Source organism: Tachyglossus aculeatus, chromosome 5, assembly GCF_015852505.1.
Source record: "Tachyglossus aculeatus isolate mTacAcu1 chromosome 5, mTacAcu1.pri, whole genome shotgun sequence".
NCBI lineage: Eukaryota > Metazoa > Chordata > Mammalia > Monotremata > Tachyglossidae > Tachyglossus > Tachyglossus aculeatus.
The window spans coordinates 24,545,283-24,560,701 of record NC_052070.1 but is presented as its reverse complement, the minus strand read 5'-3'; the positions used below and the strand labels follow the sequence as shown (position 1 = coordinate 24,560,701).

Sequence of the window (15,419 nt, the reverse complement as noted above, 5' to 3'; positions counted from 1 at the left end):
TATAATACATCAGAGGAGACAGAATTATAGAGGGAAGCAACAGAGTTGAAATAAGTGCTGTAGTGTGATATGGAGGAAGCAGTGGACATTGTCAAAGAAATAACAGAACTTCGAGTATATTTGCTTCAAGCAAATATTTTTGTTGACAGCTGATTTGGCTAGCAGCCAGAGAGAAAGGAGGGGAATCAAGAGAAGACAATATCAGTGAAGCCGAGATTGGATAATGTTTCCAGGAGAAGGGGGTGGTCAACAGTGTCAAAGGTAACTGAGAGGTTGAGGAGGATTAAGATGGAGTAGAGCCCATTGGCACCTCTCAAGGTCACACCTGGAGAGTTTCCAGTACTCTACCAGTCTCTGCTATGGGAGGGAGAGTCAAGCAGAGGCATACCCATTCCATTCCTATCTTGTCCAGTGTGTAGCGAGAGGAAGCCAATCTGTTACAAGTCAAAACTCACCAGTGCTGGGCAATAACAGCATGAGAGAGAGTCGAGAGCAGATCCTCAAGTTTACCGCGTGGAAGGAGGCAATGGTAAACCGCTTCCTTATTTTTATCAAGAAAACTCATGTATGCACTACCAGAACGATTGCAGATGGAGAGAGGGGAGTTCTGAGAGAGATGTGTCTGTGGTGTCGCTATGGGTCGGAAATAGCTCGACGGAATAAGACAAGACAAGATAAGAGCCCATTGGATTTGGCAAGAAGGAGATAATTTGTGATCTTTGAGGGGGCGGTTTCTGTGGAGGGAAGGGGACTGAAGCCAGATTGAATGGGAGTCAAGGAGAGAACTGGAGGAGAGGAACTTGAGATAGCAGGAATAGACAATTCACTCAAGGAGTTTGAAAAAGAATGGTAGGAGAGAGATAGGTGATAACTGGTGGGAGCAGTGGGGTTAAGGGGGTGGGGAGTTCAGAATAGGGGAGACATGAACATATATGAAAGCAGTGGGGAAGAAGACATTGGAGAGTCATCAGTTGATAATGATGGTCAGGGATCTGGTCTCTACAGACCATTTCCATAATAATAATAATAATAATAATAATTATTATTATTATTATTATTATTACTTAAAGTCATAATTAATTGTTCAGGGATCACACTGAAAAACTTCCTTTGCCCTGGGACTTACACATTCTGTTATTATCAGAATCAGTACAACATCACTGAACACTAGAACAATTTTCTGGGGTTCACTGACACTCTTAAATGCTCCAGGGCCACTGCATTCCACTTTCAGCTCTCTCTGATCCCTTCAGGGTTGGTGGGACTTGGTGGCAGGAGCTAAGGGGAGGGAGGCCAGGGTGGAAAATTAAAATGTGGGATTCAGAGCTGAATCCACATTGAGCAGGAAAGAAAACAATTATAAACTGGACAGTCTGGTATAAAATCAGAGAGATGGCTATTAGACTTTATCTGAAGATGAACCAACTATATCCAAGTTGACTAAGGCACATACTTTCAAGGTTTCTCTGAGTATCCCGTTGGATCACCTCCATCACTTTTATTCCTTCTGACGTGGATACTCTTATCTTGTCTTATGTCGTCGAGTCATCTCCGACCCACAGCGACATCATGGACACAGCTCTCCCAGCGTGCCCCACCTCCATCTGCAATCGTTCTGGTTGTTTATCTGTAGTTTTCTTGGTAAAACTATAGAAGTGGTTTACCATCGCCTTCTTCTGCACGGTAAACTTGAGTCTCCAACCTTGACTCTCTCCCATGTCAGTGCTGCCCAGCACAGGTGAGTTTTGACTTGTCCACTCACTAGCCACTGTCCAAGCTAGAAATGGGTATGCCTCTGCTTGACTTCCTCCGGCAGTCGAGACCGGTAGAGTATTGGAAATTCCCCTGAGAGGGGCATGAATATTCACCTTGGTCAATTACCAAGAAACTTTCCATGTCAGACACTTCTCTGTCCATTAGGAGATACTCAATTATGACTTGCAATTTCAGGCCAAAGTGACCATTTTCCATCATATTCCAAAGGGTATGTCTGCACACTCAGGGAGATATTTGATCCTTGGGGTAAACTGATTATTTTCAACACTAATTTGACTTTCCAGTTTAGTCATTCATACTGTTATGCTTATTGTTATATTGTACTCTCCCAAGCGCTTAGTACAGTGCCCTGCACACAGTAAGCACTTAATAAATATGATTGAATGAATGAATGTTAGGAAGATGGGATAGAAAGCTAAAAAAATTGAGAAAGCTATTATTATTATCATTTTGATGGTACTTGCTAAGTGCTTACTATGTGCCAAGCATGGCAGTAAGTGCTGGGGTAGATATAATTGGTTTGGACACAGTCTCTGCCCGACATGGGATTTACAGTCTAAGTAAAAGGGAGAAGTGGCAGTGAATCCCCATTTTACAGGTGAGGAAATTGAAACAGAGAGAAGTTTAATTGGTTTACCCAAAGTCACACAGCAGGCACGTGGCAGAGCTGGATTAGAACCCAGGTCCTCTCTGTCTCCTAAGCCCCTGTTCTTCCCATTAGACAACACTGCTTTTCTATCTTGTTCAAAAGTCCCTTCACCCTCACTGGACCACTTGTTTACCCCACTCCTTTACTGAAAAGTTGACAAGTCTTAAAACACCAAGAATTCTACCATTCCTGCCCCCATCCTATTTCATTTCATTACCTGAAATTCACTGCCAGGCTCTCTCAGACCTAGGGGAGAAATGTTTTTCATTTATCATGGTTGGGACAAGAAATAGATGCTGGGAGAAATGCTCTCACCTGTTTTACTCGAATGCTTAACAAGAGAAATGCTTCTCTTCAGCCACTTCATATATTCCTTCTCCTATTGCAATGCCACAGCCTGTACTCTAGCATGAATAATAGCCAGATTAATTTTAATTGCTGTGGCAGGGAGGGTGATAGAGAAGACACCCCAGGCAGCAGCAAAGTGTAATGCATTTTCCACTAAGAGCTGAAGTAGAATATTAGCAAATAATTCACAATGAAAGTTCTTGATTCTTTGAGCAATATTAAGGCTTGGCCTCCTAAGAGCCATAAGGCCAAAATAGCTTTCAAAAGATAGTTTGAGAGCTAGCAGGGAAATGAAAACGATATAATGAACCCAGATTTGATTGTTGAATCTTTACCTTAAATCTTCCTCAAATTAGGCTCTGTCAGGATCAAGTTGTCTAAGGTTCATGTGAACTAGCCTAATCATCAAAGGAAAGAGGCTTATTCAGAATGGGGTTACTTGGCTGATGGGGGCTAAGAAAATGTTTTTTTTTTTTTCTCTAGCTGACATTTCAGTAAGGGAATCCCGGGAGATGAGGTTAGAGAGTCTTGTGACAGCTCAATAAATTAAAGCAATTTAACTTTCATAGAGTGACTGATAAACCCTGCAAGGTTATCAGTTCTTCTAGAAACACAGAGCATCTCTGTTCTCCTAGGACCATTTCTTTCAAGAAGGCTTTGATGGTAATAGAAAAAAAAATCACAAAGTACTAATCTCTTCCCCCTTCCAGATGAGGGCACATTTTCCAGCTTTTCCTCTTTGATCTAAAATGTTTTACCACTTAAACTGTAATCTGCACTCATTTAGCCAGACTATCCTTTGGTAAACAATGATAAGCACTTGAAAAAAATCACTCTTCCTTCAGAAAAAGACAAATGATAAAAACCTTTTGAAAGACTAAATATTTTCCTATTATCCATCAGAAGGTAAACAGTGATCTACCATTTGATACTGAATTTAAGATCTTGTGAAATCAACCTTCTGCATTAACTCTTTGACTACTAATTGTTACCTCAGGGGAATGTAACTGAGTTTTAAAGACAGGCTCAGAAGGAAGAGAATTTCTGATGTCATGAATATTTTTAAAAAGACACTTAATACTACAGTCCTCAAGATCTGCTTTCTTTTAAGCATGAAATCCTCTTGAAGAGTCAAAAGTCAGGCCAACAAATAAGCTGAAAGCAGACATGCCCCCATCATTTTAGTCAAAAACGTATTTCTTTTAGACTCCAAACTTCTGATCATTAAGAACAAAGCAACAGTTCCATTAGAGGACATTTTGCCACAGGTTGGTTTAAGGCCTTCGTGGCCACAGTTAATATATTTGTATAGAGAGCAAGGCCACAGCCTAATGGTCTGTATTTTTTTTACCTTTATTCCCATCAGAGTGTGACCTTTTTGTGGGCTATCATTCAATCGTATTTATTGAGTGCTTAGTTTGTGCAGAGCACTGTACTAAGTGCTATCACATCTTTATCTTGTACTTCCCCAACACCCAATGCAGTGCGCCAACTGGACATTCAAAAACTAAAACTATAATTATTATTACTGCTATTACTAGTACTACTACTACTGCTTCTATAACAATACTGCTAATCCTACTATTCGTACTGATATTACAACCAGAGCCTGGTGCTCTGGTGCTTTAAAATCCTTTCAAAATGAGCAACAGAAGGATTGTAGAGAAAGATGGACATACTACAAACCCCCTGATGCAAAGGGGCTAGTTTCACTGCACTTCCTGGGGTGGGAGGCTGAGTTCTTTCTCCTCAAAGACAACTAGGAGAAGGGATTCAATTGAATAATAATGATGATGATGATGGCATTTATTAAGCGCTTACTATGTGCGAAGCACTGTTCTAAGCACTGGGGAGGTTACAAGGTGATCAGGTTGTCCCACAAGGGGCTCACAGTCTTAATCCCCGTTTTGCAGATGAGGTAACTGAGGCACAGAGAAGTGAAGTGACTTGTCCAAAGTCACACAGCTGACAAGTGGCAGAGCGGGGATTTGAACCCATGACCTCTGACTCCAAAGTCCATGCTCTTTCCACTGAGCCACGCTGTCCTACCGAGAGACCCAGACAGAAACAGTCCTGGTATTTCTCTCATCTTAAGCTCGATTTGGAGTCAAAGAAAGTTAGGGGTAATTTTTAGGTTGCAACCTTTGGTCCATCATTTCATCTAGAAAAGCCTTATGGTGCCTGTTTTCCAGAAAACAGATCCTATAATTTAGCCATTGCAGTTGAAAATCTTAGGGGCTTTAAATATTACATTGTAAACCGTGACTTTGGCATTTACTATTGTTATTCTTTCCACTTTGGGGAGCTAATTAAATCTGAACTTTGGGATTAGGTTGTTTGGGAATATACTTCCTCTGTGACCCATGGAGCCTTCAATAACTCTAAACTGGGTCCTGGCTGGATTTTTTTCAATTCAGAGACATTCATCTTTAATACAAAATGCCAGATTTTTGGTTATATAGCTAGGTGGCCCCAATTTCAATCACATGAGGAAAAAGCCTCAGAGTTTAATCATTTTTGACAGCTTGAATTGAACATGGCGTAATGGATGAAAAGATAACAAGGCCAAAGTTGAAGCTAAAACTTTTGGGAAGAGAAGCAAGGCATTTCCCATTTGCCAATTCACACAAAGGAGGAAAAAAACACAGTTTCCAGTCAGGAGATGGTCTACTGCTGTAGAAAATAATTCTGTTTCTGTTTTAATGGCTATGTCTCCTTCCCAGATCCAAATATACTCAGGGAAGGCTATGACTCCTGCGCTTTATTTGAAGGAGAAATTTTGAAGAAGATGACAGATTCCTGAAGATCAACCTGTTCCACTCTCCCTTCATGCCTGACAAGGCTGCATATCTCAGAATCCAGAGATATTCACTAAATCATCCATCCCTCTAATCCTGCCACATATTACTTTTAGCACCTCGGCTGCCACTCCTTCTCCCTCTCCTCAAATCACCCATTTTGGGGTAGTGAATAGGGCACAGGCCTGAGAGTTCATCATCAATCAATCATCAATCATATTTATTGAGTGCTTACTATGTGCAGAGCACTGTACTAAGAGCTTGGGAAGTACAAATTGGCAACATATAGAGACAGTCCCTACCCAACAGTGGGCTCACAGTCTAAAAGTTCACTTTTAGAGTTCAGAGGGTCATGGGTTCTATTCCCAGCTCTACCATCTGTCTGCTGTATGACCTTGGGCAACTCACTTCACTTCTCTGGGCCTCAGGTCCCTCAACTGGAAAATGGGGATTGAGACTGTGAGCCCCATGTGGGACAAGGACTGTGGCCAACCCGATTTGTCTGTATGCACCCCAGTGCTTAGAACAGTTTCTGGCACATAGTAAGTGCTTAATAAATACCACAATTTATTTTGTTTTTACTTTAATTTCCCAACTTGGGGCATAGTTGAACTATCCCTTCCTCTGCCATCTTCCCAACTGCCTCTTCACCCCATGTTGGTTTCTATTACTGATTGGGAATTTATGAGGTCACCTAGTTCGCCCCCCTGCTTCTAGGGTGGAGAACGTCTGATCATTCAGGGAAAATGAGATTATGTTCTTTCCTTAATGTTCTCCAAGGATGAAAACACCACAGACACTCTCAATAGCCTCGTCCCAGTGCTTCATCACCCTGGTGGTAGAAACATTTGTCTTCATTTCAACCAAAACCTCTCCTGCTTTAATGAAAATGTGTTTTTTTTCTTATTCAATCCACAGAGGATGTAGCGAGCAACTGATTCATGTTCTTGCTAAAACCACTCGTGTGCCCGAAGGTTGCCATTGCCTCCCTTTTTCTATCTCTTCCAAACTCAATTCTTTAACCTCTCCTGGGATGGACCACATTTCCTTCCAAAAGGAAATGGAAGGGTAGAGGAGGTGGGTGGAGGTCAAATACACCATCGATAGACAGATGGAGCACGGATTTACTCTGCTTCGGATAACAGGAGGACACATAACTATTATTCTATTTATTTATATTAATGCCTGTTTATTTGTCTTGATGTGCATATATCTATAATCCTATTTATTTATATTGATGCCCATTTACTTGTTTGGATGTCTTTCTCCCCCCTTCTAGATTATAAACCCAGTGTGGGCAGGGATTATCTCTATTACTGAATTGCACTTTCTGAGCACTTAGTACAGTGATTAGTACAGTAAGTGCTCAATAAATACAATTGAATGAATGAATGAACATCTCTTCAACCCAGCCTTTCATCCCCTTGGTCAAACTAAGTACCTGAGTACTTCAGGTGAAACCACATTTTTTTCCTGGCTTATAATAATTATAATAGTATTTATTAATAATAATAATAATAATAATGATGATGGCATTTGTTAAGCATCTACTATATTCAAAGCACTGTTCTAAGCGCTGGGGAGGTTTCAAGGTGATCAGGTTGTCCCACAGGGGACTCACAGTCTTAATCCTCATTTTACAGTTGAGGTAACTGAGGCACAGAGAAGTTAAGTGACTTGCTGAAAGTCACACAGCTGACAAGTGTTAGAGCCGGGATTTGACATGGTGAACTCTGACTCCAAAGCCCATGCTCTTTCTACTGAGCCACGCTGCTTCTCTGTGCCAGGCACTTTATTAAGCACTGGAATATATGGGGTAGTATGGGGATAGACCTTGGGTCTACTTCTCATTAATAGAAAAGACCTGGCCTCTGAATCCAAAGTTAAAGTCAATAAGTTCTCATCTGACATGAGGAAGGGAAACATGTTGGCCAGTAGTAAACTTCTATTTTTAGGAAGCCACTACCTTGACTATTCAAAGCAACCCGACTCAGTTATCTGCTTGTATGTGATGCTGAGCCAGCCACCTGGTTGTAATTATTAATAATAATAATAATTATGCCATTTAATAAGCACTTACTATGTACAAAGCACTGTTCTCAGCGCTGGGGAGGTTACAAAGTGATCAGGTTGTCCCACGGGGGGCTCACAGTCCTAATCCCCATCTTACAGATGAGGTAACTGAGGCCTAGAGAAGTTAAGTGACTTGCCCAAAGTCACACAGCTGACAACTGGCGGAGCTGAGATTTGAACCCATGACCTCTGACTCCAAAGCCTGTGCTCTTTCCACTGAGCCATGCTAAATAACTTTCCCTGGGTCAACTCTACTCTGGGAGACTTATTACTGATGGGCATTACTCCTAAATCCCAAGTCATCTCCAAATTCAAATAAAAGGGTTAAGATGAGAAATACACCCAATAGTTGCATTGATTTCCCAATGATGCTTAATCTATCTCAAATAAATACCTTCTGCAGGGGTTAGATACCATTTCTTAGGGGTGTGGAATTTTGGATGTTAGTGTTATCACAGCACGGTTGACATCATTTTGAGATGCTTCCTTTCTAACCCTCATGGACTCTGATTAATCCAAGTTCAAAATTTCAGGTATCTAATGTGCAAAACATTTTTGCACTGAGCATGATCGGCAGACATAACAGATGGCAAAGTGAGTAACTAACAAATTTAACCTTTCAAAATTTTTGTTATTGTTGCTCTATTAATATGCTTTCAGGAAATATTTAAATGTGCAAAATACTCATTAATATTAATAATACCATATCCTCTGAGGAGTTCCTTGAGTCTATTAAAGATTGCACTTCAGGATGTGGGTCTCTGTCAAATCTCATTCTACTTTCGATTCCTTTTTCTTTTTTCAGTCCTCTTGCGGTTCTACGGGGAAAGCTATAATAGTAAATGCTCCTTAGATAAATCTTTCTTTTATTTGCTGTCTGTCATGGATGGTTATGTTTCAATCTGAAGCCCTGGCCAATGCCTTTTTCGTTTTTGTCCATTCTCTGGTTTCATTAATTTTTCCTTTCTAGGAGACCTAGCATCACAGGTATGCTAAGCAGAACAGAACTAAAGCTAAACCAGCTAACCTTGTCAAATTTGGCATTAAACTCTGACTGATATACAATATGGAAAAAATTCTGATATTTGAATACCAAAATTCTGAACACAGATGCTTGAACTTTCTGCTTCACCATCTCTGCAGAGCATTCCAAAAGAAATGAATAGATAGCAATGTATTTTAATTATGCTAACCTTTAAAAGACCATCCTCCACAAATCTCTATGGACCAGAGAGAAGGTGCTAATAGAGGAATGTATTTATTCCAGAAATACCACACTGAATCTAAGCTGAAGAAAGAGGGATGTGGCCAGTAAGTCTCTTAGGAATCACTGATTGTAACAAAATGAGATTGGGATTGATGAGTAGGGTGTGGGTCCACTTGTCAGCTGTGTGACTTTGGGCAAGTCACTTCATTCATTCATTCATTCAATCGTATTTATTGAGCGCTTACTGTGTGCAGAACACTGTACTAAGTGCTTGGGAAGTACAAGTTGGCAACATATAGAGACGGTCCCTACCCAACAGTGGGCTCACTTAACTTCTCTGCACCTCAGTTACCTCATGTGTAAAATGGGGATTGAGACTGTGAGTCCCACGTGGGACAACCTGATCACCTTGCATCCCCCCACCACTTAGAACAGTGCTTTGCACATGGTAAGCACTTAATAAATGCCATCATTATTATTATTATTGTATTGGGAGAGCATGATTGGACTAAGTAATAATGGCAATAGTATTTATTAAGCACTTACAATGTTCCATGAGCTGGGATCCACGTAAGATAATAAGTGACTTGGACAAGTCACTTAACTTCTCTGTGCCTCAGTTATCTCAGTTCCTCTACTCCACCCCACCTCACACACTCACCAACGTGCACAAACATTTGATCTTATCATCTTTAATAACTGTAAAATCTCTACCCTCACCAATTCTGAAATTCCTCTATCAGACCATAACCTCCTCACCTGCTCTTTCCCAAACACCCACTCCCGCCCTACAAATCTGTCGTCTTCCCCAACGAAGACCTCCGTTCTTTTCACCCTCTCCAATATGTTATAGCCATCCTATTAAATTTGTCCTCTATACCCAAATGACCTTCTGCTAACACACAGATCGATGTGCTCAGCTCCACCCTCTCCACTGAACTCAACTCCCTTGCTCCGCTTTCCCTCCACTGCCCTCGTACTATTAACCTCCAACACTGGAACACTTCCAGCGTCTGCTTCCCCTCCTCCTGTGCCTGATCTGCTGCCAACTTGTACTTCCCAAGCGCTTAGTACAGTGCTCTGCACACAGTAAGTGCTCAATAAATATGGTTGAATGAATGAATGAATGAATGATCTGTCGAGCACTGTTGGCGGGAAATCCAGAGATCTCTCTGTCCTTGTCCACCTTAAATTCATTCGTATCTGCTTTGATTCAGCTCTCTCCATTGCCTGGCAACAATACTTCTTCATCCTAATTCATTGCCAAACTCACTGCCTGCGCCAGTTGTTCCAGACATTTAATTCCCTCCTCAAACCTCCTGTCCCCCTGCCCCCATCATCTCTTTCCCCTAATGCCCTGGCCACATATTTCTTCAAGACAATTGAAATCTTCTTCAATCTTCTTATGTTGCCAACTTTTACTTCTCAAGCACTTAGTACAGTGCTCTGCACACAGTAAGCGCTCAATAAATACTATTGAATGAATGAATGAAAATCATCAGACATGATCTTCCCAAAATCTCCCCTCTTCCAATCTCCCCCACAGCCTTTTTGACTCTCCCTGTATTCCCTGCAGTATCTCAAAATGAGATCTTTTGCCTCCCCTCTAAATCTACCCCCTCCACCTGTGCTTATGAACCCACCACTTCATACCTTTTTAAAACACTCACCCCCTCTCTTCTTCCCTCCTTGACTGCCATCTTCAACGGTGCACCTTCTAATAGCTTCTTCCCCCTTCCTTTCAAACATATTTATATACCCCTTATCCTAAAAAAAAAAAAAACCCTCCCTTGAGCCCATGGCTCCCTCCAGCTATTGCCCCATTTTCCTCCTACCATTTCTCACCAAGCTTCTTGAAAGAGTTGTTTTCACCCGCTATCTCCATTTCTTCTCTTCCAATGTTCTCCTGGATTCCCTCCAATCTGGCTTCCACCCACTTCACTCCAGAGACATTGCCCTCTCTAAGGTAAACAATGACCTTCTCGTCAAATCGGATGGACTCTATTTCATCCTTATCTTATGAGACCTCTTGACCAAAAACTTTATTAGCTTCAATGGCACTCTCTCTCTTGGTTCTCTGCCTCCTCTGCCTCCCACCCTCTGACAGTGAGGGTCCCTCAAGGTTCCATCCTAGATCTCCTTCTATTCTCATTCATTCATTCAATCATATTTATTGAGCGCTTACTGTGTGCAGAGCACTGTACTAAGCGCTTGGGAAGTACAAGTTGGCAACATATAGGGACGGTCCCTACCCAACAATGGGCTCACAGTCTCCATCTACACCCACTCCCTTGGAGAACTCATTCACTCCCATGGCTTCAACTACCATCTTCTGTGCAAATGATTCCCAAATCTGCATCCCCATCCCTGACCTCTCTCTCCTTTCCTGCAATCTCACATCTCCTTCTGCCTTCAGGACATCTCTACCTGGATGACCCACTGACACCTAGAATTAACATGTCCAAAACTGTCCCCTCAACCCCTGCCCTACCCCTGTATTTTTTATCACTGTAGACAAGTATCATCACTCTCCCTGTCTCACAAGCCCATAACCTTGGTGTTGTCCTTTACTCATCTCTCTCATTCCACCCACATATTCAATCTATCACCATATCTGGTCAGTTTTACCTTCAGAAAATAGCTAAAATCTACCCTTTCCTCTCCACCCAAACTGCTACCATGCTGATCCTAGCACTTATCCTATCCCACATTAACTACTGCATCTGCCTCCTTGCCAATCCTGTGGCCTCCTATCTCTCCAGTCCATATTTCACTCTGCTGCATGGATCATTTTTCAACAAAAACTTCCAGTCCATGTCTTCCTGCTCCCCAAGAACCTCAAGTGGCTGCTCATGCACCTCAACATCAAACAGAAACACTTTATCACCAGCTTTTAAGCATCCAATCAGCTCGCCACCTCACCCCATCCTACCTCACGTCACCGATCTCCTAGTATGGCTCAGGCCGCACATTCCACTCCTCTAGAAACAACTTACTCACTGTGCCTTGATCACATGTATCTCATCACTGACCCTTTCCCACTAAGGGGAACAAATAACCCCTTCCCCATATCCTCCCCCTAGCCTGGAACTTCCTTCCCATTTCAAGAAGCAGCTTGGCATAGTGGATGAGCCCATTGTTGGGTAGGGACCATCTGTATATGTTGCCAACTTGTACTTCCCAAGTGCTTAGTGCAGTGCTCTGCACACAGTAAGTGCTCAATAAATACACTTGAATGAATGAATGAATAGAGCACAGGCCTGGGAGTCAAAAAATAATGAGTTCTAATCCTGGCACTGCCGCCTGTCTGCTGTGTGGCCTTGGGCAAGTCACTTAAAGTCTCTGTGCCTCAGTTACCTCATCTGCAAAATGAGAATTAAGACTGTGAGGGACTGTGTCCAACCTAATTTGCTTGTATCCATCCCAGTGCTTAGTACAGTGCCTGGCACATAGTAAGTGCTTAACAAATGTCACAATTATTACTACTATAATTATTAAATATGCCAGACCGCAAGTCACCCTACCTTCAAAGCATTAAGACTGTGAGCCCCACATGGGACAACCTTGATTACCTTGTATTCCCCCCAGCACTAAGAACAGTGCTTGGCATATAGTAAGCGCTTAGTAAATACCAACATTATTATTATTATTATTACAGAGGCCACATTTCCTCCGAGAGGCCTTCCCCAATTAAGCCCTCTCTTCCCCAGGTCCTTCTCCCTTCTGTGTCATTTATGCACTTAGATCTGTGATCTTTGGCCATTTGATATTGGCACCACCCCCAACCCCATGACACCTATGTACATATCTTTAAATTATATATTAATTTATAGTGCTTATAGTGCAAAGCTCTAAGCCCCAGCGCTTAGAACAGTGCTTGGCACATAGTAAGTGCTTAACAAATACCAACATTATTATTATTATAAATTACTCATTTATTTATTTTAATGTCTGTCTGCCCCTCTAGACTGTAAACTCATTATGAACAGAGAATGTGTCCCTAATTCTGTTGTATTGTACTCTCCCAAGCATTCACTCATTCAATGGTACTTATTAAGCACTTACTGTGTACAAAATACTGTACTAAGCACTTGGGAGAGTACAATATAACAACAAGCAGACACATTCCTGAGCTCACTTTGCACGTAGTAAGCACTCAATAAGTACCACTAACTGATTGATTACCTCATCTGTAAAATAGGGATCAAGATGATGAGCCTCTGTGGGCTATGGACTATGTCCCATCTGATTAGCATGTATCTACACCAGTCCTTAGTACAGTGCCTGGCATATAGTAAGCCCTTAACAAATATCATTAACAAAAAACAAAAAGAAGATTGGATACAGTCTGCCCCACTTGGGACTCACATTCTAGGGGTGAAGGAGGGCATTGATATTACTCCCATTTTGCAGATGAGGAAACTGAATCACAGAGAAGTTAGGTGACTTGCTCAAGGTCATTCATTCTTTCATTCATTCAATTGTATTTATTGAGTGCTTACTGTGTGCAAAGCACTATACTAAGTGCTTGGAAAGTACAAATTGGCAACATATAGAGATGGTCCCTACCCAACAGTGGGCTCACAGTCTAGAAGGGGGAGACAAAACATATTAACAAAATACAATAAATAGAATAAATATGTACAAATAAAATAAATACAGCCAAGTGGTTAGCCATTAGAATCCAGGTTTCCTGACTTCTAAGCTCCATGTTCTTTCCACAGTGCCTCCCTAGAGAGTAGGAATCAGGAGAAGAGGGATCAAAGAAGGAGGGAGAGGATGGAAGAGACGGAGAACACATGAGCCCACCTTCTCATGTGCATATCTAATTTTCCTTTTGGAGTGTGATGCTTGAGATGGTGAGATAAAGATTCACCAGGCACAGTCCCTCGGGTGAACTGGGTTTGAATTTGAGGAAGCAGGTAATAGGCTACCTTTCCTAGCCCTTTCCCCATCGCCTGTGAGGACTACTCTCGCTGAAAGAGCTCTTCTGAGACTCAGAGAGTTGTTTGCCATTGCTGCTGCCTCATCAGCAGTCAAATGACCCAAATCCCGAGCCGCAAAGGACTTTCACTGTGGGTCTGTGGAGAGCTGGGTAGGTATCCCACTGCCAGCTGAACACATACTTGAGTCGTTTGCTTGAATTGATAGTTTGTGCAGAGCCATGCACACTTTCTCACCCTGGCCCTGTGTGATCATGGCAGAGTGGATGGAGCACGAGCTTGGGAGTCAGGTCATGAATTCTAATCCCAGCTCCACCACTTGTCTGCTGTGTGACTTTACTTTTTTGTGCCTCAGTTACCTCATCTGTAAAATAGGGATTTAGACTGGGAGCCCCACATGGGACAGGGACTATGTCCAACCTAATTTGCTTGCATCTACCGCAATGCTTAGTACAGTGCCTGACACATAGTGAGCACTTAACAAATACCTTAATTATTATTATTATTATTATTATTATCATCCACAGGCACTGTGAAATGCCTAATCAGGAGAGGGGCACTGCCTGAGGCTCTGGGACAGAATAATTCTGAGGGAGCAAACATTATTTTGCCTCTGTCAGTTTGTCACACAGCTGTTGAATGTGAAACTCACACCTGATGGGCAGAAGGTTGAGGTCTTCATATATTTATATAAAGACTCAGATATTTGCCAGAAAGTCATGGCAGTATGTATCCAATTACGCAGAGGCAATTCTAGCCTTTACTTGTCAGCTGTGTGACTTTGGGCAAGTCACTTAGCTTCTCTGTGCCTCAGTTACCTCATCTGTAAAATGGGGATTAAGACTGTGAGCACCCCGTGGGACAACCTGATCACCTTGTAACCTCCCCAGTGCTTAGAACAGTGCTTTGCACTTAGTAAGCACTTAATAAATGCCATTATTATTATTATTAGATGGTGGGAAGCTGACAAGTGGCTGAGCTAGGATTAGAACTCATGACCTCTGACTGCCAAACCTGTGCTCTTTCTACTAAGCCCCCCTGCTGCTGCTTCTTTCTTTGTTTCTTCTGTGCTGTTATGCACAGCCCCTGTCAAACCCTCCTGAGGACCTGCTCCAGTTCTGAAGAGGAACGTGTGGAAGAAGTAGCATAGGGCTTCTGGAGAGTTAAAAGATCTTGTCCTCTGAGAAGAAGCTAGTGGTGGGACTGGGATAAATTTATGGAAGAGAAAATTAAAGGGAGACCTTAATAATCGAGAGTTTTTGCATATAGCAAAGACGGCATCAATCAGTACTATGTATTAAGCCCTCGCTGGGTATAGACCACTCTCCATCCCCCCGTCTTACCTCCTTCCCTTCCCCACAGCGCCTGTGTATATGTATATACGTTTGTACATATTTATTACTCTATTTATTTATTTATTTTACTTGTACATATCTATTCTATTTATTTTATTCTCTTAATATGCTTGGTTTTGTTCTCTGTCTCCCCCTTCTAGACTGTGAGCCCATTGTTGGGCTCTCCCCCTTGTCCCCCTCTCCATTCCCCCATCTTACCTCCTTCCCTTCCCCACAGCACCTGTATATATGTATGTATGTTTGTACATATTTATTACTCTATTTATTTAT

At 42.0% G+C, this 15,419-nt stretch overlaps 1 non-coding gene across 1 annotated transcript; it reads left to right on the top strand.

Annotated features, from left to right (window-relative positions):
- The first annotated feature begins 307 nt into the window (after window positions 1-307).
- On the top strand, window positions 308-445 carry LOC119929359. Its single transcript, XR_005451486.1, has one exon. It is a non-coding gene; the product is annotated as a small nucleolar RNA SNORA7 (small nucleolar RNA).
- The last annotated feature ends 14,974 nt before the right edge of the window (window positions 446-15,419 follow it).